The following is a 20,263-nucleotide window of genomic DNA, read 5'->3' on the forward strand; positions in this document are numbered from 1 at the left end:
AGCTGGAAAGAGATGATTTCTTAAGCATTTCCTTAATCTGAATCCAGCATACACTTACTTTCCCATGCACATTTATCCTAACACATTACTCAAACTGATTATTTTTATTTGGTGTTTTATTTCGGAACATTCAAACTAAACCAGAGAGATGTACAGAACATACATTTTTATAGATTTCACCTTTCAATGGTTTTTGAAATATTACTGTGGCTTTTGAGAAAAAAAACAGAGGAGCAGAAGTATACTATGTTCCTACTAAATATTTCCAACTTATTAGCACAAATCCCAAATACTTCATCCTCAAGGGATAGAAGAGTTTATGAGTTTATTATGGTAAGACCACAAATTCACATACAGCCTTTTTCTTGTTTCTATGGAAATCCTTCTAGACTTGGAAAAGTTGTTAGCCACAAAATAATATGATTTTCAGAAGAATTTACTTCTGCAGATCAATGTTTCTGAGATATTGTGCATTTGCTGTGACGTTTACCCATTCCCAGAAACAGCCAAGTGGACCAGATGCCTAAGGAAAAATGCATCAGGTTTGGTATCAGAACATCATGAGGTCAAAATTAACCACAATCAGAGGCAGAAAAATAATTTATTTTATAGGCCTTCTCCTCTGCAAGGCCAGCTTTACAATCTCAATGTCACTAAAGAGAGACAAGTAGCAGCTTCTATTTCCTACAGAACAGTTCTCTGAGGAGTCCACATGATTACTATTAGCAACACAAAGAAAAACACTGAGAGACGGTGCAAATGATCCAGACCTTTTCAATATGATTTGTTCTGGGTTCAGAAACATAAGTTCTTGAAGCAAATTGTCATGGACTTGAATTTTTGGTTTGGTTTTTTGTTTGTTTGGGATTTGCTTTTGGTTTTTTATTTGTTCTGTTTGTTACTTGGTTTTGGTTTTTTTTAATTTATATTAAGAAAACACAACAAAGCTGAAAAATGCCAGACTTTGGACCACATTCATTGAATCCTGATGGGACACACCATGTGAGGATACAGTGAAAGCACAAAAGCAGCACTGTGTCCTCCCATGCTCCTTTGTGGCTCCACATCTATTGATGTTTAATTTCCACATAATAAAAGAGCTTGCATTCACTGCAACACTAGCTTGTGCTTCCTGATATTAGGATCAAGCTTAGACACAAAGCACACTCAGTCACAATTCAATGAACAGCTTCTGACCCACAGATGAGAACAAATCTACCAGACACTGTACGCCTTCTTAAACTGTTACAACAGTAAACAGTGCTGCAGTTGCGCATGCAATGCTCCTCTTATCTTTCCCATGATACTTTTCTGTTCCATACAAGTCCAAGTTCCATCACACAAACACAAGACACATTAAAATTTAAGGTGGCTGGCCCTGAGATCCCAGAAGTTAAAAAAAAAACTAAGGTCATGAGTTTAATTTGCTAGCTGAATCTCTACCCTTCACATATAAGACAAAGCCTGTTATTTTTATAACAACACAAGCAGACAGCATTTCTGGTAATTACTTTGGAATTTCTTGGCTCTTAAGAGTTCAAGTCTGACTTGAACTCTTAGCTAGAAGAGGGACGGGATGGCAGCCTAGAGCAGCAGGTATGGTCAAAACAGGTATTATACATATATATACAGATATTATATTGCCTTACTCTGCAAACTTTGTTTTTCTGTTCCAGCTGGCAGCTTTTGGCAGTGCTCTAGCCAACAGAATAAAGGGAAATTCTGAACTGATCCCTCTATACAAACTTTTTGACTTCATGACCTTTTAAACATATGCAGTTGCTGATCAGGATCATGACATCTTCTCACAGATAACACATCAAGTACAACGGATTTCCAAGGAAAGGAATTACCTTCATATTCCTCCTCTCCTCCACCCCAAATCTCACTCTGCATTTTGGTTCTCTTTAATGCAGACTCAAGTAATTTTCTCCCATAGAGAAATAAAGGGGTCAGCCAAGCAGAATTATATTGCCACTTCCTACACATAATTAGGCCAGGGCCATTAGCAGTAAGAACATGTACAGACTGAGTTACCTGTGTCTGGGAATACATTCAAACCCTTCAGCTGGGTTTTTTTCTACTGCAAATAGAGCATAAGGTTGTATGCTGATGCTCCACAAAAGGTGTAGCAGAATCCCTGCATGCCAAAAAAATCAGAGACAGGGACAAATGGGGTCATGAAGGCAGTCAGAGAGCACTGCCTCTGGAGTGCTCCACTTTTTCTGGAGGCAGCAGAAACCTCCAGAAAAAAGAGGGCCCTGAACACTGGGCCCAGCCACACTGGCATAGGTGGGAAAGGCAGGCAGGAGCTTTTTGCCTTCTTGGCCTTCTGGTCATTAGCACAGCTAGGGAACATGCCAAAATACTGAAACAGCACCTGAAACTCAACCCACAGTAAAGTAAAACACCTATTTTTGAACTGACAGCATTTCCTTTATAAAGCAGGCTGGCTGAGTAAATGAAAGTATAACCACACCTAATAAAAGTGTCTATATACATAAATACACACACAGGCACATACATATGTCAGCATTTCTATTAGATGTAATACATGACAGTCCCTCAGGAAATCCACCTCTCATGAAGAATTCAAATTAGTTATTTTATCAGTTATGATACCTGCAGTAATACCTGAGACAGTTACTTAATAGCTGAGCATTAACATCGCATAAATACTGCAGAAGGAAAGAAAATTAAACTTCATGACAGTAGCATTTGTCCCTAGTAACAGAGAGAAAAGCTCAGGACATGTGCAGACACTAGGACTTCTAACAACATATGCTGTATGAACACACATCATCAAAACAGCCACGAATTAGGCATCTAAATAAAGAGGATAATTTTCAAACCCTTCAGCAGATCTGGAAGATATTGCAGAGTCATCAATGTTTATGACCTATGCAAAGTCACCTTCCTCTCACACAATTTTCTAACAATAGGTACCTATACTTGAAAACAAAACCATGACTTCTGATGGAATGTTATTGCAGATGCAAGATACAGCCATTTATTTTTTTATAATTAAAAATGTCTCTCTGCTTTATTAAGAGGGTCTCCCACAAGTCTTAGTGAAGGCTGACATTAGATTGGTATTACATCCCAACTCTATACCAATTTTCTCAGTCAGGTCCAGGGCACAAGCAGCAAGTTAATGGTGATAAAACAACAAACTTGTTTAGCTGAATATATTCTGCCATGTTAAGATGGATTGGATACATGCTTCACTAACTCCACTAGTAACCACAGCTGTCAACTGCTAAGTGACACCAAACAGCCAGATAAAGAGAAAACTGGTGCATAAAAAGAGCAAATGTATTTTAAAACTGCCATGGAGGGTGCAAGCAATAGTGGAAATCCTAAAGGTGAGACAGTTAGCAGGGGTATATGGGGTCAAGAGCTATTGACAAGGAATGAAAAAAATATTTTAAACCCACCAATGAATAGTGGAACTGCTCTGCTAAGATATAAAAGCACTCTAATTAGTGCCAGGATTGACATGTTTCAGGATTTTTACTGCTTAATTTTCAATACAGACATTTGTGTAGCCCTGAGGTCAGACAGCCCAGCAAGGAGGGAAGGCTAATCAAAAACTAACCCTTAGAAAAATTAGCAGAGTGAGACCACTAGACACTTGAGAGCCTTTCTCTCCCCATAACAGGCCAGACACATCAAAATTTCTCCCTTCAGAAGGCAAACTGTTGGACAACTCCTCTAAACCATTATACTCAGTCTCCATTTGTTTTTCATTTTCACAAGGACATAGAGGAAAGAGAAAACTGGTTAGTGAGGCAATCTTCAAATATGTTCTCCACGAAGAAAATTGAGACCCACAAAGGAAGGAACAAGATGGTATCTTGTGCCTTCCACAGCACAGAGGCAAGACAAAGCAACCTTGCATCATCCTCTGGATTTTCATCTAGCCTGTCATTTGCCTGCCATGAAGGGTTGTTTTCTCTCTCTCTCTCTCTCTGTCTGTCTGCCTGTCTGTCTATCCATCTGTCTGTCTATCTGTCTGTTTATCTATCCATATCTATCTATCCATCTATCTTCTAGTATTTAACTACTTTTTTCCCAACAGGAAAATAAGTCACAGAAAAAAAACTATCCAATGGGTGTACATAACATCAGTTTTGAGCTTTGCATGGAATAAGCAAAAAAGAGATTTAGCAACCTGCTTGCAAAAAAAAGACACATACAACTGCAGAGAAGGTGGTATAAATCTTCAGCCTGCAGAACCCAAATTTGCTACTGCCCAACTGCTGACTGAAGGCCTGTGTGACAAAATCGTGTGGTCTCAGTTGACTGCCTACTTCCTTCAAATGTCGTTCTGGAAGAAAGCAATCACAGCTTCTTCTGGAAGAAAGCTGCACTGCACAGCAGGCTCCAGCTACTGAGGCATCCCTGTGCAGCAGAGGGACAATTTGCAAGTTCAGGTTGATGCTTCTGGAGAAACTTGAGGAAATTAAAAGGAGAGATCGAAGAAAGATTATCACATGGATAGTTTAACCTGGATCACATAATTGCACAGAACACAAGAATGTATTTATTTTGAACTTGCACAAGGTCAAAAATGAGTATACTGAAACTACAAAAAGCTTTGCTATAGGATTGAGCTGAAACTAAGACCAATTTTTTTCCGCTTATATGCTACATCCTCAAATTAAAAGGAAAAATTAATTGATTCAAAACATCATTGTTGAATTGCAGTTCTAAGGATTTGGTCAAATTTTCTTACAGTGCCATTTCCTGCACTACAGTAATTATTGAAAAAGTCTCAATTGTCAGTAGAAAAAAAAAATAATCTCTCTCTACTAAGGAGAAAATCACACATTTTAAACCCACAAGATTCATAGTTTTCATGGATTGGTCAAGCCTTTAAATATTGCCCCTTTGTTTTGTTTTTTTTTTAAGAAAAACTTAATGGGACAAAGCCATGACCACATTTAAGTCAGTGCTAGGATGTAGAAGACATGCTAGTTATGATTACTTGAACTGTTGCTATCGTTAATACTGCTATTTAGTATCTAATACTTTAAAAATAAATTAAAAAAATTAACGATGACTCTTGTAATATGATCTCTACCTAAGCATCAAAGCATGCAGACTGGAGACCAAATTTGCAAACATACTATGCAGGAATCTTGGTCACTGATCTCAGAAGTGCTGAACACAGAAATGATCACACTTCAAAGGAAATTGCAGACACTTTCTGTTTTTGAAATGTAGAGGATAGCTGTCACATAAAACATGAGGTTGTCTCAAAAAAAAAAAAAAAGTTTTAACCTCAGCCTACAACACTAGCTACAAAAAGAGTTGCAAAACTTCTATGTTATTGTCCCTTGTAATTTGCTGCATTTAAAGTAACGACATTTTACTTTTGACACTCTAGTACTAATAGTACTCAAAATGCAAACACTGTGGAGGAAGACAATGCAAAACTTCTACATTAAAATTTAAGTTTTACTGTAGAAGTTCTCTGAGCCCACTTCCCTTACATGAGAAACAAACTCTGATTTATGGCCTTCAGGTGATAAATACTACCTTCATTAATGAACAAAGCATACAGTAGAAGAAATAACATTCTGACACCTGAAGTCAAACAGATGCACTAGGATTTTAGGTAATGTTTTTTGTATCACACTCTACTGTGATAAAACCAGACCTAGAACACCATCTAATTTATGAAAGCTTTCAAAGCTGTTCACAGATTGATATTGCTTGATCCAGTCTCTGCCAATAAGTATTAACGTCAACAAAGTTAATTGACCATTTCTGAGATTAGAATATCAAACACCCAGTGACTGCCTGAGATACAATAACACACACTGCAGGATAAAAAGCTTGCATAAGGGGCATGGGTACAACAGCAGATAGCCAGAAAAAATACATAAACACTCTCTCCATTTGTCTTGCTATTTTATCACCTTCAAGAAAAGAGCTTTACTGCAGTTGGATGCTGCAAATCCATTTCTAGACAAGGGGAAGTCTTTTTACCCACATGACCATGTCAAGTTTTTATGCCTATTGTTAGTCTGCTCTCCTGTAGAGAAAATCTCTGCTAAAAGATTTTTTCTCACTTATGTACCGTTTAAGCCATTCACTGATTTTAACCAGAGAAGAACAGATTACCAGAAGGTGATTAAGTTCTCACGACTTTTGTAAAGTAAGCCAGGCCAGAGAAGGCAAAACTGCAATTTGAACATCTTTAGGCTCAAACCTCTTAAAATATGCCATCCAGTTTCCATAATTGAAAATGGCACCCCATGTGTCATGAAATCAGTCCAGTCTGTGGAAAGAGGAAGCTACATGGAAAAAATGCAGAGGTACATGGAAAGACAAAGAAAAACATCAAATTTTGACCTCAAGACACAACTTCACAGAAATTTTCACTAACTGTGCTGCTCAGAAAATCACTTGCTTGTAAGAAACAGCTAAAGCACATGCTCCCCTAAGATGCAAACTTCTGGAGCCCAATCTAAGATAACTGAGTACATTTTATTTCTCTAAAATCCATCTGTATTTTACTAGGAAACTCCTTGCCACATGCAACACAGTTAAACTGTACAGAGGACAGATTTCCCAAAGAAAATCCATCAGGACAGGAAAGAACCTTTGAACTGCCTCTTCATCAAGGTCAACTGGCTGAAAACTGGCATTAGATTAACAACATTCATATTATCTCCTACTGGACTTACTCAATTTCAATCTGCTCAGTACAAAGTCACATCATCCTGAAAAACACTCAGTGGTCATACCCTGGCATAATTCAGGAAGAGATTAGATGCTTAAATGGAAAAACAGCTATATCTGCTGTTAAATTAGATTATGAATTTGTGCAGAAAGACACCTTGTGACAGAAATTGAAAGCTAACTGCCTGACAGTAGGAAGGATTTCTCCCCATGGGTACAATATCCATTACAGTGTTTTTTTGCTTTCTCCACGGTCTTGAAATTGGAGACTGCTGGATATGCAGCACTTCTTCACAGCTCTACATTTAATCACTGGTTTTCCATTAATGATATACATATAGTACCTAGCATACTAACACATAAAAACTAGCATACATAAACCTTTCCACACACTTTCTTAAAGGAATGATCTCTAAGCAAAGCCCATACCACTGGTATGTGTGGAAGCCCACAGAAAGACTTCTCCAACATTGCAAAAGGTACACTTGGAAAGGGTCAGAAAGACCACCTGAAACAGATATTGTGTCTTTGCATATGAGCAGGAGAGAGAATAAACTGCTTTTAAAGCATTCCTGATGGAGACTTCACTAGCAGGTTCAGAAACCTGTCCATGGTAACTCCTCCATCTCCATGCCACTGAAATTAGCAACCTGCTCGGACAGCATCCGAAACCAACATGGTGAGAGGACAACTCCATGCAAAGCTGAACCAAACCACAGCATCTCCAGGTCACCAAAACTTCATCCCTTCATGCAGTTCATTAAAATTGATAGAATTATAGCTCACTGATACACAGCTGGTGAAGATGAAGCAGATTAATAGTTGAATGTGTTCTCTGTGGAACCTGAAGTTCTCAGAAGTGTTACAGAGGCACTCCTCCAACCCTCCACCACAGTATTCCCCAAAGGAAATGCTAGGGAAAAGAATAAACTGGGCAAGCAACCCCCCCACATAGCATCCTCCACAGACCACCATGACCATAATTCCACTTATCTTTAATAATGTAAAATGCAGGCTATATTGCATTCTCCACTGCCTTGTGCTTAGGGGAAAAGCATCAGCCCAAGAAGCTTGTACACATCACTCTCACCTTACCTGCACCACTCAGACCCACAACATGCTGAGCAGCATACCTCCCATCATCTAAGCCACCTAAATTAGTAAAGACAATATCACCTATTAACTGCATTATGCCAGGTTTTTAGAGATATGAATTTGGCTCAGTGAAATGCCTAACTGTGAAACATCAACTGCAACAGTCAAATCTCATCAAACACAAGGATGATTACATGATACTTACATGAAACAAACATCTCTCAAAATTGTGTGGCTGAGGATCAGTCTCCAGCTACAAGATATTGCAAAGGCAAAAACAGAGAACTGACCCCAGAGTTTAATATATCAACTCCACTATCTTGCCATGCAGTAAGTGTGAGGAACATGAGAGTGTTCCTACAGTATAAACAGATAAGGGAGGAACAGAGGGCAAAACAGTTTACATTTCATTTTGTCCCCTCAACTATCTGAGAATTCTGCAATAGATGCCTGAAGAGGGTCAGAAGAAAGACGGAAATGTTTCTGTATAGCAACCATAATGCAGATAACACCCAAAACTGCAGTGATATAAAAATCACACATAGCACTTTCTCCTGCTTAAGCTCTGTTCCACTGTTCAGAATGCAATCTAACAAAGCATTTCACATACACCATTAGCACCATTCTCAGCAGACACATAAATACATATCTAGGCTGTAACAAAAACACACTTTGACAGAAGACTGGAGGGCAGCTTGGCAAGAGTAATATTTTTATATTCCTTAGATGTATAAATATCAATATACACACACACAGAGAACAACATAAAGCTATGATTTCTGATCTTGAATCAGATATAGCTAAATGCACATGAACACCTAAGAAATATCCTATCAAAACGGATCCTTCATACATAAATACTCATTTTTCTACACGTACATAAATAGATAGATCTATCTGCCAACTGAACACCAACACACACGCGTTTCCCCAAAGCAGCCCACTGCTGTATCTCCCCACGCTCCCGGCCTAACAGGTCGCATAGGATACACACTTCGCTACACGAAGACGGGGGAGTCAAGGAGTGAAGGAGAACTCCCTGGAAGACCGGGTGGCTCATCGCTACCGCTGTCCTGCAGTCTTCCAGCCCGGCGTTCCCAGCCGTGCCAGAACTCCTTTCCCCGGAGCCCGGGCTGCGCCCCGCCGGGAGCCGAGGGCGGCTGCCCAGCGCTCAGCTCGGGGAGCGCCTCACCCGGAGCACCGGCTCCCTTTTCCGCCCCCTCCCCACCCTCACCCAGGCCGCGGCGGCGATCCCATCTCATGGCGATCCTACCTAGCGGAGGGCAGGAGCCGGCGGCCCCGCCGCCCCTCCCTCGCTCCCTTCCGCGGGTGCTGGGAGCCGCGAGCTGGGAGCGGGCGTGGGGCCGGGGCCGGGGCCGGGGCCGGGGCCGGGGCCGGGGCCGGGCCGGGCCGGGCTGGGCTGGGCGGGAGGTGCCGCCGCCACCTCCTCGCCGTTGCTGACTCAGGAGCAGGCGCCGTCCCTCCACGCCGCTGCCGAGGGGCGGCCGCCACGTTCCGCGCAGGATCGCTGCCCACAGACCCCGCCGGGCACGCAGCGCCCGCCGCCGCGGGAGCGGGCCGCACCTGTGGGCAGCCGCGGCCGCCCTGGGCACGGCAGGGGAGGGGTGGGAGGCGGCCCCCGGCGGGGAGGTGGGGTTGGTCCAGCTCCATCCCAAGAGGGAGTGGAGGGGGGCTCCTGCCGGCTCTAAGGCGAGGAAGTGCCGCTTCTCCATCTTGAGGAGGGGGCGAGCGGGAGGCGCAGCCCCCTTGGCGAGGGGTCCCGCTCCCACTGCTGTGCTCCGTGGTGGAGCCGTGGCACCTTCCACGGTATTGCACCGACAGGGCTTTTACTGTTCCATGGGCGCGACCTGGAGATAGAGCAGCGAGAGGTCTCCCAGGTCTGAAGACCTTCGGCAAAGGTCTGAAGGTGTCGAGCCAAGAAGCTGTGGCGGAAAGGCAGCCGAGCCCTCTGCCTCACGCCCCTTTGGGTACCAGCATCCGACAGGCGACCACGGTATTGCTGTTGGTCTGCCAAGGGGCCTCGAAGGTGGGATCCCACACCCAATCCCTGCCTGCAGGTCTCCCTGCTTTTGCTGCCTGCACAGCTTTTCGCTGCTCTGTTTCCACGTGCAGTGTTTTGGGGACACTGTCACTGCTGGTGGAGATTTCCCACGGTGACTGGCTGCTGGGAGACTGCAGCAGGCCAGCACCTGTCGGGCATGAGCTGCCCTGGGGCATACTCCCCAGCTCACACATCCTCATTCTACCTTCCTTCTGATCCTTACCTTTCCAATTTTCTGATAAACGTTGGGTTGGGGAGCCAATGCTGCTCATCTGGCGAAGTCCCATATCCTAATGACAAATACCTCTGTTGGAAGCCTCTGCAAGAAAACCCATAGCTTATGGAGAACAGCTTTTCAACAAAACATTTAGCATTTCTCTTTGATTTTGCTCTATCCTTGCCACATTCCCATTTTCAGTTTGCAGTCAGGGCATGCAGAAATGGTTTAATTGTGTCTTAGATTTTTACAGCTCCACTTTAAAATAATAGACCAATTTGATTCGAAAAGAGGCATTTTTCTACTCAACACCAAAGTCCATGTGACATAGAGAAGTGATTTAAGTATATCTGCCTCAGCAACATTTTAAATTAAGCAACTTCATGTTTAAGTGAAAGAAAACAAAAAGAACAGTGCATTTCAAACTTGTAAAGGTTTCATGCTGCTTTGCACCAGCCCATCAAGGTCCCAGAACTTCTGTTCCACCTGTTAGTGATGCTTCTGTACTGCCAAGTTCTGCTCAGTCTTTAATGGATTGCCAGTGCTTGGCTTGGGGTAAATAGTGTTTTGCAGGTACTACAGGATGAAGAAAAAAAAAAAGAAACCATTTTAAAGATGTAAAAATGTAATCTCTTGAGTGAACAACAGCTTTTACCTCTTTGTCTGATTCTCACCCTACCAAACTGTTTTCAACAATGGTCTGTTATGGTATTTTCTGAAGCTGCTTATGTCTTCCTCAGTATGGGAAGGTCGTGACTCATGTGCTTGCTCTCTAAATTAAGGAATGATATCTCAGAACTCTAATAGTGGATTCCTTCTGAATGTATATGAAAGAATGTAAAGGAGCTGTCTGTTGACTTCCTCCCCTGCCCCTCCCATGTTCTTGTGCCAATTTTGATTCCACAGTTCCTGTAATTTCTGCATGTTGTCTGTTTTGGCCAGCTTAGAGAGATTGAGTCTACTTATTTGAAGTAAAAAGGTGTCATGTGGATCCCTAAAAAAATGTTCTAATAACAACACAAAAGGTAGAGACAAATTATTTCTGTTGGTGACCAAGTCTACTTGACTTGGAAGAGGATGTATGTGCAGAGAGAGGAAGCCTGGATATCTTTCCTTTGTGGCAGCCTCATTTGTCATGCCTTGGAGCCTTCCTGCCAGCACTGGGACTCGATTTATTCACTCAGTGGAAGAAGAAAATTGTCCTCCAATTCTTCATATGGTTGTGTGATCCTAATTTTACTGACTGCCACCAGATATAGTGGCACCATTCTTTTAAAAATTATTTTCTCTGCAGGAAGGATTATTCACTCAGTGTTAGCACTTTTTAAATGATCTGTGCAGGTATGCAAAAGGCTCCTTAGCACAGCACAGGCTTAGGGACAAGTCTTCTGCATGTTCTGTCAGGAGCTTCTTCCCACTATTTTAACTAAAACAGGGTGAAAAGGATGAAAGCAATAACTCTCCCTATTTTCTTTCCCTGCACAGGGGTAGCTGATCCAGTGTCCTTGACTTTCCAGATTGTTTTCTCCACTGAATAATCAAGAAGCAGTTGCTCCTATGCAAACACAAAGGATTTGAAGCAAAGACCTCCTGTTTGAAAAACCCAGCAGCAGCAGCACCTGGTGCCTGTTCTTCTGCTAGTCTGCAAACTTCAGAAATGCTATGAAATGGCAAAACACATCATGAAGGCAGGATTTTTGCAGATGATTAAGGCTAAGAAGGCATTTTCTTGCTGAGCCAATTATTGCCTTTCATAAAATTGATAAATTAATAGGCTTAATCCTCCAAAAATAATAGTCTTAGCATGCTATAATGCCATCTGAAAATTATTGACTCTTAAAAATGTAGCCTTCTAGATAAATGTTGATCTGGTTACCTCCAGCTGCCTTCCCACAGTAAGTCCTTTTATTTGATCAGACAAAAGTCTTGTGAAGCTGTCATCACCCAGGACAATTAACTCAGTGTCAGATATCCAGGTTCATTTTAGAGTCTGCCTCTGACATGCACCCTCTATCACTGCCAAGTGCACCTTATGAGCACCTTCTTGCTGTGTCAGGGAAGCCCTGACCTGAGGCATAACACAACATTATGGTGACATACAGGAGGTTCCTCCTACCACAGGGGGCTGGTGCAGACCTTCCAGTCACCCTGCACCCTACTTGCCTTTCCCTTTTCAACTGGTTTGATAAACTAGCTGCACAGAAGTTTTCCCTGTGACATCTGTTTGCCACTTAGGTCACATTACTTATTAAATAGTGTTGCACTTGTCTGAAAATAACATTTTCCCACCTCCCATTTAAATAGGTAAAATATCTTCATCTGTTTCAAAGAAGAGTCTATCAACACTGAAAAAGAGTAGTATTCATCTTCATCTGAGACAGTTTTGGTTTTTTGGTTTTTTTTATTCATCAATAGTTGCAAAAGTTTTTGACAGCTGGAATGAGGTGAGTTCCCCTTGGCTGCATTTGTCCCCTGTGTCAGTTGTTCTTACATGTCATTTCTACTGCCAGCCCAGGTAAAGCTTCTGCCTTGAGAAATTGTGTTTGAGTAGATTTTTATTGGCTTCTCTGTCCTACCAGTGGCAGTATCGGGAAATCTAGTAAGAGTGCAAAAGGTTAGAGTGACATGGTGTAATCCTTTCCTTCTTTCTGTTGTTAAAGTATGTTATATTTTATCTAGTCATTTCCCTTTTCCTTAATCAAAACTGTAGTTTTGCAACATTTCTGTATGTTATTAAGTCCATTTCTTGTTGAGTATGCATGAATCTGTAAATAATGACAGTAATGATTTTACCATGGGTTGTTGCAGATGCGATATTACTTTCATTTCAATTGTAATGTAACAACATTCCTGCCTATTGCATCTTCCATTTAAGCCTCCCATTTTCGCAGCCTTACTGAAATGACAGCCTCTTTGTAAACAAGTTTTTGTTACTCACGATTTCAGATTATTTTCTACAGTTAAGATCAGATTACTTTCAATAGCTAAGAGCATAAATGTTCTTTAGAGGTATACTGTTAATCATGATAAAATGACTTCCTGTTATTACTGTGGTTTTGCTTCTCCCCCTTTTTCAAAAAAATCCATCTAATTATTATTTACCTCACAGTAGTTTAACATTTCCTTATTTTGTTATAGATCTTCTGTTTTAGTAATTTCAAGCTATTTTCATTTAGAAATGTTTAAAGTTTTGCCTGGATCTCAGAAGTTGCTTTTTTTGATACCTAAATCAAAGTATTAATAAAATAATGCTTCTGACAATACATAATTTTATCAATAATATTATAATAATATCAACAATATTATTGTTGTTACTGATTATCAATAAGAGATAATCACTGCATATTCTTGTATTCCATGTTTGTGTAAATCCTTTGGCATGGATAGTTTCCATGATATCATATCGCTGATTCAGGAAAAGAATTTGAATTCTAAGTTATAGCCTAATAAATATTTTGTTAGGTTATTTATATTAGGTTATTATTGTGTTATTTTTTGTTGTTTATTTTATTGTATATAATACATAATTATAAATCATTATTTAATTATATATTATAAATATTAATTTATTATCTATATATTTGTTATTGTTTTATTTATTTTGTTATTATAACGTTAAATATTTATGGTGTCATCTTACCAGTTTGAGTTGCCATATTCAGCAGTTAATTTTGCCTTTTACATCAATGTAAGAGGTAAATTGTTACAAAGACTGTCACTTGACTGTCAGTAATTTTGGTACTTATTAAGTGGTTTAAAATGTATTTAATTAACGATGTAGTGCTTGCTTAATATTCAGTAGTCAGTAAAACATTCAGCATTTATGTTTTTTTTTTTTTTTTTTTTTTTTTTTTTTTTTTTAATAATATGACTCCTGTGTTGTAGTTCAAAAAGGTTTTTAAAAGCTGTATGCAAGATTGTCTCATTCTGGAAGAATGACTAACAACTTAATTGCCCCAAATATAATCTTCTTCTTGCCTGTCTTTGCTATTAGAAAAATGAATTGTCTCTTACAAAGTGTTATGACTTTGCTTGTATCTAATAAAAATATTACATCCCCACTCACTCACTCACTCAAAGGTGAAGAAGCACTACTGATCAAAGGAGGGAGCAGTTAGTCAGCACAAGAGATGGATCTGCAGCTTAGGCATGATGCTAAGTCACTCAAAGTTCTGAAAACTCTTTTTTCTTTTATTTCTTCTCCAAATTAAAAACCTGTCCTACAACATCACCCATTAATAGCATTTTTCTTTTCTTTCAAAATAGTCCAGAAGGTACACAGAGAAACAAAAGTAGCCATCATCTAGAAGGGCGTGTAAATGTAATGGTGCTTCTTTGCATGAGTTTATCATGCTTTCCCTTTCTCAGGGATCCTTAGGAATGTTAAATTCCCACTCCCTGTCTTCACCTTCCTCATGAATCCTTTGGCTGCAGCTCCCAGGGAAGGATAGGAGATGTAAATGATGAAAGCAAACCTCATGGTTTTTCTTTCCTCTCAGCAAGAAGGAAGAGAATGTGAAGCAAATAAAAACTAAGAGCACTCTTTGCTTTTGCTGGCATTGTCACTCACAACCAGATGTAGGAGAACAGGGAACACTTGCTTTGTCAAAGGTACAGGTGTAGAGACACAGCTGGTGCAGCAATTCCATAAAAATGGCAGTAAATATGAACTGAGATTGTGAGTCTTAACTAGACTGTCTTTTTCTCCATCATATGACCCTAATAATTAGACTTCCAAATTTCATACCACTGCTATCACTTAAATCACAGTCCCGGTTCTTAGCAATGGAACACTCCCTGTCACTTAATCTGGACCAAGTAATTTAATTTAACATCAGGTTCATTCCTTGTAAAAAACCCACATAGGTTAAAGGTGTAAAAAAAGCAAGTATAAAAGACACAGTTTGGCAATGTGGGAAACCACAAACGAGGTTAAACCACACTTTTCTCTATCATCATTTCCTTGGAAATCTAAGTAAACAAAAAGCTTTTCAAAATGAAAAAAAACCCAAACCAGCCAAAAAAAACCAAAAAAACAAATCAAAAAACCCCCACTAAACCAAAACCAAAACAACAGGACCACAAAACCCCAACTCTTCCCCCCTAAAAAAAACCCAAAACACAAAGAAAAAAAAAAACTCAACCAAGCAAAAAAACCCCACAAATACACTTTATTACTGGAATGTTTGAGAGCTGTTCCATAAAAAATAATATGTATCTGAGGATTTTATGAGCTTTTAGTTATTTGGGAGCATAAATGAATAAATCTAATACTGAGTTTCTGCCTTAGCTGTCATGAGACTTTACAATGATGTTTCTAAGCCAAGTTACTCCTTAGAAGCTTTCTGGGTATGTTAAGAATAGGTCCTTAAAAATTTTATTTCAGTTGTCATATCATGGTTTCCCTTCATGTAGCCAAAAATAATGAAGGCCTGTGTCTAGATGTGACTTTCCTTTACACCTGGGCAGTCCATTGAGGCAGCAGGAGACCAGGGCTCCTGTTCGAGGAGGATGGGCTACTTCTCACAGTCTGTCCCTCTCCTCAATTTGAATGTTCTTAGTGATTTCATGTGATGCCATGACCTCCTGCAGCAGAGGCATGCCCATGACTGTGGCTATAGGTCATGAGCACCCTCTTGTATGAGCAGAATGAGCCCCCTGCCTCAGCTGAGGGCACCGTGCAATGCCCAGCAAGGCCAGGCCAGCAGTAGCCAGCAAGGTGAGAGGGGAGGAAAGGGTATGTGGTGAAACAGGAGGTGAGAGGGGCTCTTACCCCTCTGATCCCTGCAGCTATCCTCCTGTTGTGTTTTGAAAGTTTATTGTTGTTGCCTGCAATACATATTTGGTCCCCGTAGCATTAATTAGTCCTTATAAACAAGTCAGCAGTAGAAAACAGAGGAATTAAACACACTGACATAGTTTGCACACATCAAACTAGAATAAAATGACTGGTCCTGCTGCCTTTTTGGCCCATGGTGACAAAGGTACTCAACTGAAAATTGTACTGCAGTACCAGCCTTCCTAAAAGAAATAGCTGACTTGAACAGGGAAATTAAAGCAGATAAAAGCTTTTGAAAATAGAAATGGTGTCATCATGGTTCATTTTTATAACCATATCACTGTACTGTTTATAGTTACAGGGAGATGTGTAGGGCTCAGAATGGAAAATCCAGGCTATTTCCAATTATGCAGGATGAGCTTCAGTGTTTTTGTATCTCACATGTAGTTTTATCTTGAGCAGAATCTTTCATGTAACATTCATGCTTACTCTCTTTTATGTTGGAGAGCTGATTGTTAAAATTACATGTCAAGGGTTTCTTACATAAGCACAGTCAAGCCAAATGTTCATTTAGTGCAGTACCCTGTCCTGTATTGTTGCCCAAATCAGACAGCTAGGGAAAAATATATATGGTAGCTTTTACATTTGCTCAGCATCCAGCTGGTTTTGTCTCAGTGCTTGTGAACTGATTGTGGTATTTCTGTGTATTTCTAGTCCTTCAGCATCCAAGTTTCCTTTGACCCTGTGTTAGCTCTTAGTTTCTGTACCATCTGTTGGCAGAAGTTACAGGGCTCTTAGGCTTCAAACACTTACAGCTTGGTATCCTCAAAAAAACTCAGATAAAGCATAGGGAGGTTGAATTGTCAAATAAGTGACTCAGAACAGGCATCAGAAAAGTCTGATATCCTGAACCTACCCTAGAAAGGTACGGTGCATCATATTGCTTTACACAAATTTTTTTCAGTATTGCTGAAATTCTGCAGTATATTTTTTCTGTTTCCATGCAGCCATTTTCCAACACACAGAAGCATGTTCTATGGGTAAGAGTGCAAGTCTTCTAGAAAGGTGATTTTGGCCAGTTCATGGCAAGTCACATGAAAATCGTGGACCCAAAATCTTGCTAATGTTTGAGATAAACATTCCAATTTCACTTTTGTGTTCAGGTCAAGCCTAGAGATTTATCACCATACTTTGTGTCAACACTTTTGACAGTGTTACTAGAATGTTTTCTGCTCAATTAGCAGTGTTTTGAGGTCCAGCGTTCACATAAGGCTTGCAGCATCCTAGTGAATTCTGCTTGTAAATTTAATGCCTTTGGTTCATAATAGTGGTAACTTAAGAAGTCATTCCTCAACTACAGTTAATATTATTTAATTTGGTCCTAAATTAAGTATGATGATTATGAATTTGCAAATCTCTCCATGGAGATGTTTACACATCTGACTACTAGCATTCTTAATCAGCTAGCAAACTCAAAACTCAAAATTCAATGTAAGTTGCTAAAGTCTGTTTAAAAGAAAGGAGACAATTTGACAGAAGAAAAAGAATTACTAATTATATTATAAAAAACAAATAAAGAATATCAATTTACAAACATAGATCCCAAAAAATATCAAGACAGAAGAAAAACAATTCAAGTTTTTATTTTGACACTTAATTCTCAGGATTACTAGAACTTACAGCAGAGAATGAACATCTATTAAAAAATTACTCTTTCATGGAGGGAAAAGTGTTTTTTATTCAGATTCATATTCTACTTCAGAAATATGATCTGTCATTTCAGACAGCAATAATATTCAGAAAGGTTTCTAGATTATACTTTATACTGCCTATTAAAGAATAAATATTATTGTAACTAGGATGATATAATGCGCTATAGCACCCTGTAATATTTTGTGAGTTTTTACAAGATAAGAAGTTAGTAATTTTCAGCAACTTGTTTGTTATATCTGAAAAGTAGAGGTAGTCTTATTTTTTTCCATTTGAAATAACTTAAAGCTTTGATCTTAGCAAACTGTGTTCTAATGAAAATACAGGGGTTTATTTTTTTAATATATGTGGACTGCAAAATTACAAATAGCATTTATTTTTTCCATGCTATCTGATGGAGGTCATTAAAGGCTCAGTCTCTGAATACAGGTTAACTGTGTCTACTGTGCATTTCCTTCTAGTTTAGGCCCTTAGGCATACTAGTGCTCACGTAAAGCTCTTTTTGCAATTTTGTGAGCAGAGAAACGTAAACCTAGTTTAGTGCACTTCCTATTCTATCTCTTTTTTCATTTATAGGCTGTTTGGTCTCATTTTGTCAGCTCACATATTGCAGCAGACATTTGCAAATACTGTGGATTCTTTTTAACAAGTACCTATTCTACAATGCAGGAGATTTTCCCCATTGGTAAGATAATATTGGCCTTAACGGTAGAAAGCACTCTTCTCTGATTCAGTTTTTGTTGGTCTGGGTTGGAATAATTATAATTTATAATATATATATAATTTATAATATATAATTTATAATACAGTTAGGATCAGGATATTCCTATCTTTTGCCAGAAGGTACTCAAGTACTTTATTTCATATAGCCATGTCATATCCAATACATAGCCATGTCATATCCATTTTATGGTTGGTGAGTATCCTCTCCTTTTATAACAAATTTATTAACCTGGTTAACTCAAAGAACTCCACTGATTATGCCCTCAGGATTCAAATGCTGTGTCAAACAAGTTATATTGCATATATGTTCAGCAGGTAGGAGGACTATATCCCTGCAGTCTTGACTTGTAGCTGCTGTATTTGATGACAACTTGTATCCGTGGCAACCAATGGTGTGGAAGAATAGTGCCAGAATCACCTGAGTAACCACGGAAACCAAAACAATGTCTATGGATAACTGACTATCTAACCTACCTACCTACACAAAATAGGAAATAATTGATATTTAATACCTGGAGACACTGGCCTGAAACTAATAATTTGAAATGGGTTATGCCTCATCATTATAATCATTATAATTTTTATCGTTAAATGTCTTATCATTGTAATCATTATTGGGGGTTGGAACTTGTTCTTTAAGGTTTCTCCCATCCAAGCTACTCTATGATTTTATGTTTCCAATACATGAAGCAAAAAGCTACATACAATACATATGATAAAGAAAACGAGATCACCTTTCTGTAGCCTTTTCCTTTCTGATGACACCTAGGTCAAGTAAAATAGCCTTGCACTATGAGCATATTGTTTAGTCAGTGTGTGTTATAGATGTCATATAAAGAAATACTGAATTCTGATCTAGCCTTGGTTTGTCTTTGATATAAAATATTTATTCTTCTGTGTCATTCAAGAAACAGGTGTCAAATTGTGTCAAGTACTTCCATAGTGAAAAACTATCTATGTTGCTGTCTTGAGTAAGATGTTCAGATCAAGACTAAGAAATGGGGAAAGACAGTTTGAAAGAAGGACTGTGAAAATACTTTGATCTGTCTGGTCTTGACTGCTCTCTAGAGCTGCAATAGAAAACTGTAACTGGCTTCAGCTGTACTCTGGGAACTGCTGTGGGAAGCAAGTCAGTGTAAGCCCTGCTAAAAAAAAAAAAGAGTTTTTACAGTGTACTTTTATCTAGGAACAACACAGCATCCTTTGAGAAGAAACTGGCATGGAGGAGAGGAGATCTAAGACTCGGTACAGGAGGCTTGATCCTTTCTTTCTTCCCCTTGAATTCTCATGCTGCATCTTTTGTATGGGTCTGGAGTCCTTACTGCTGAGCCTGGTGGGAGAACGTTGTAGGGTCAGAGTAGAGGGCAGTGAGGGTACTTCAGTGAGATTATTATGCTTGCAGCTGAAGTTTTATATCTATGAAACTGCCTTTGCCTCATAGTGGCCAGTTACTGCATCCAAAAGGGAAGCATAAGAGCCATAGAAGATTTATTCATGCTTACAGCTCCAGACTCATCTCAGGCTGTTAGGAAGCACTGTATCTGACAAATTTATTAAAACAGGGAAAAGCAAAGAATGCCAATAGAACATAGTAAGAGAACCTTGGAATGTGATTGCAGGGAAAGGAGAAGGTGTTGTGATGATGTCATTGAGCTTATTGCAGGACAAGCCACCAGCACTGATTTAGGGTATGAAAGCTGCTTTAATCAAAGGACAGAAAGGCAATTACAGCCAGAGACTTTTACAACAAGAAATCAGATACTGAGATATCTAAAGTGAAATTAACTGCTAAAAAGACTTTCAATTAAATAGGTGACAATGAGAAAGCAGCACTGTAGGTCATTAGGAAGCTGAAAGAAATATCTGAAAAGTGAAAGGTGAGAGAGACTGTTGTGAATGAGTGGTCTAGGTCACTTAGAGAAACACGGATCAAAATACCAACAAAAGCAGGTTAAATATAAATTTGCCAAAGCACAAAGTTTGA

At 39.5% G+C, this 20,263-nt stretch overlaps 1 protein-coding gene and 1 long non-coding RNA gene across 4 annotated transcripts in view; one reads left to right on the forward strand and one right to left on the reverse strand.

The window, feature by feature from the left end:
- The window catches only part of KIAA0319 (KIAA0319 ortholog), a 56,197-nt gene extending 46,947 nt beyond the window's left edge, over positions 1-9,250 (reverse strand). Inside the window, exon 1 of one of the 3 annotated variants that reach the window (XM_023919628.2) lies at positions 9,062-9,250. The gene's annotated coding sequence lies outside the window, so the exon portion shown is untranslated. Of the gene's footprint in view, positions 1-8,782; positions 8,983-9,061 lie in introns of those variants that run through there. The other 2 variants (XM_023919629.2, XM_086842882.1) reach the window with 2 other exon arrangements.
- A 214-nt stretch (positions 9,251-9,464) lies between these two features.
- On the forward strand, positions 9,465-13,328 carry LOC111923722 (uncharacterized). Its single transcript, XR_002861231.2, has 2 exons — positions 9,465-9,835; positions 11,553-13,328. It is a non-coding gene; the product is annotated as an uncharacterized LOC111923722 (long non-coding RNA).
- The last annotated feature ends 6,935 nt before the right edge of the window (positions 13,329-20,263 follow it).

This window comes from Cyanistes caeruleus, chromosome 1, assembly GCF_971803275.1.
Source record: "Cyanistes caeruleus chromosome 1, bCyaCae1.hap1.1, whole genome shotgun sequence".
NCBI classification, from domain to species: Eukaryota; Metazoa; Chordata; class Aves; order Passeriformes; family Paridae; genus Cyanistes; species Cyanistes caeruleus.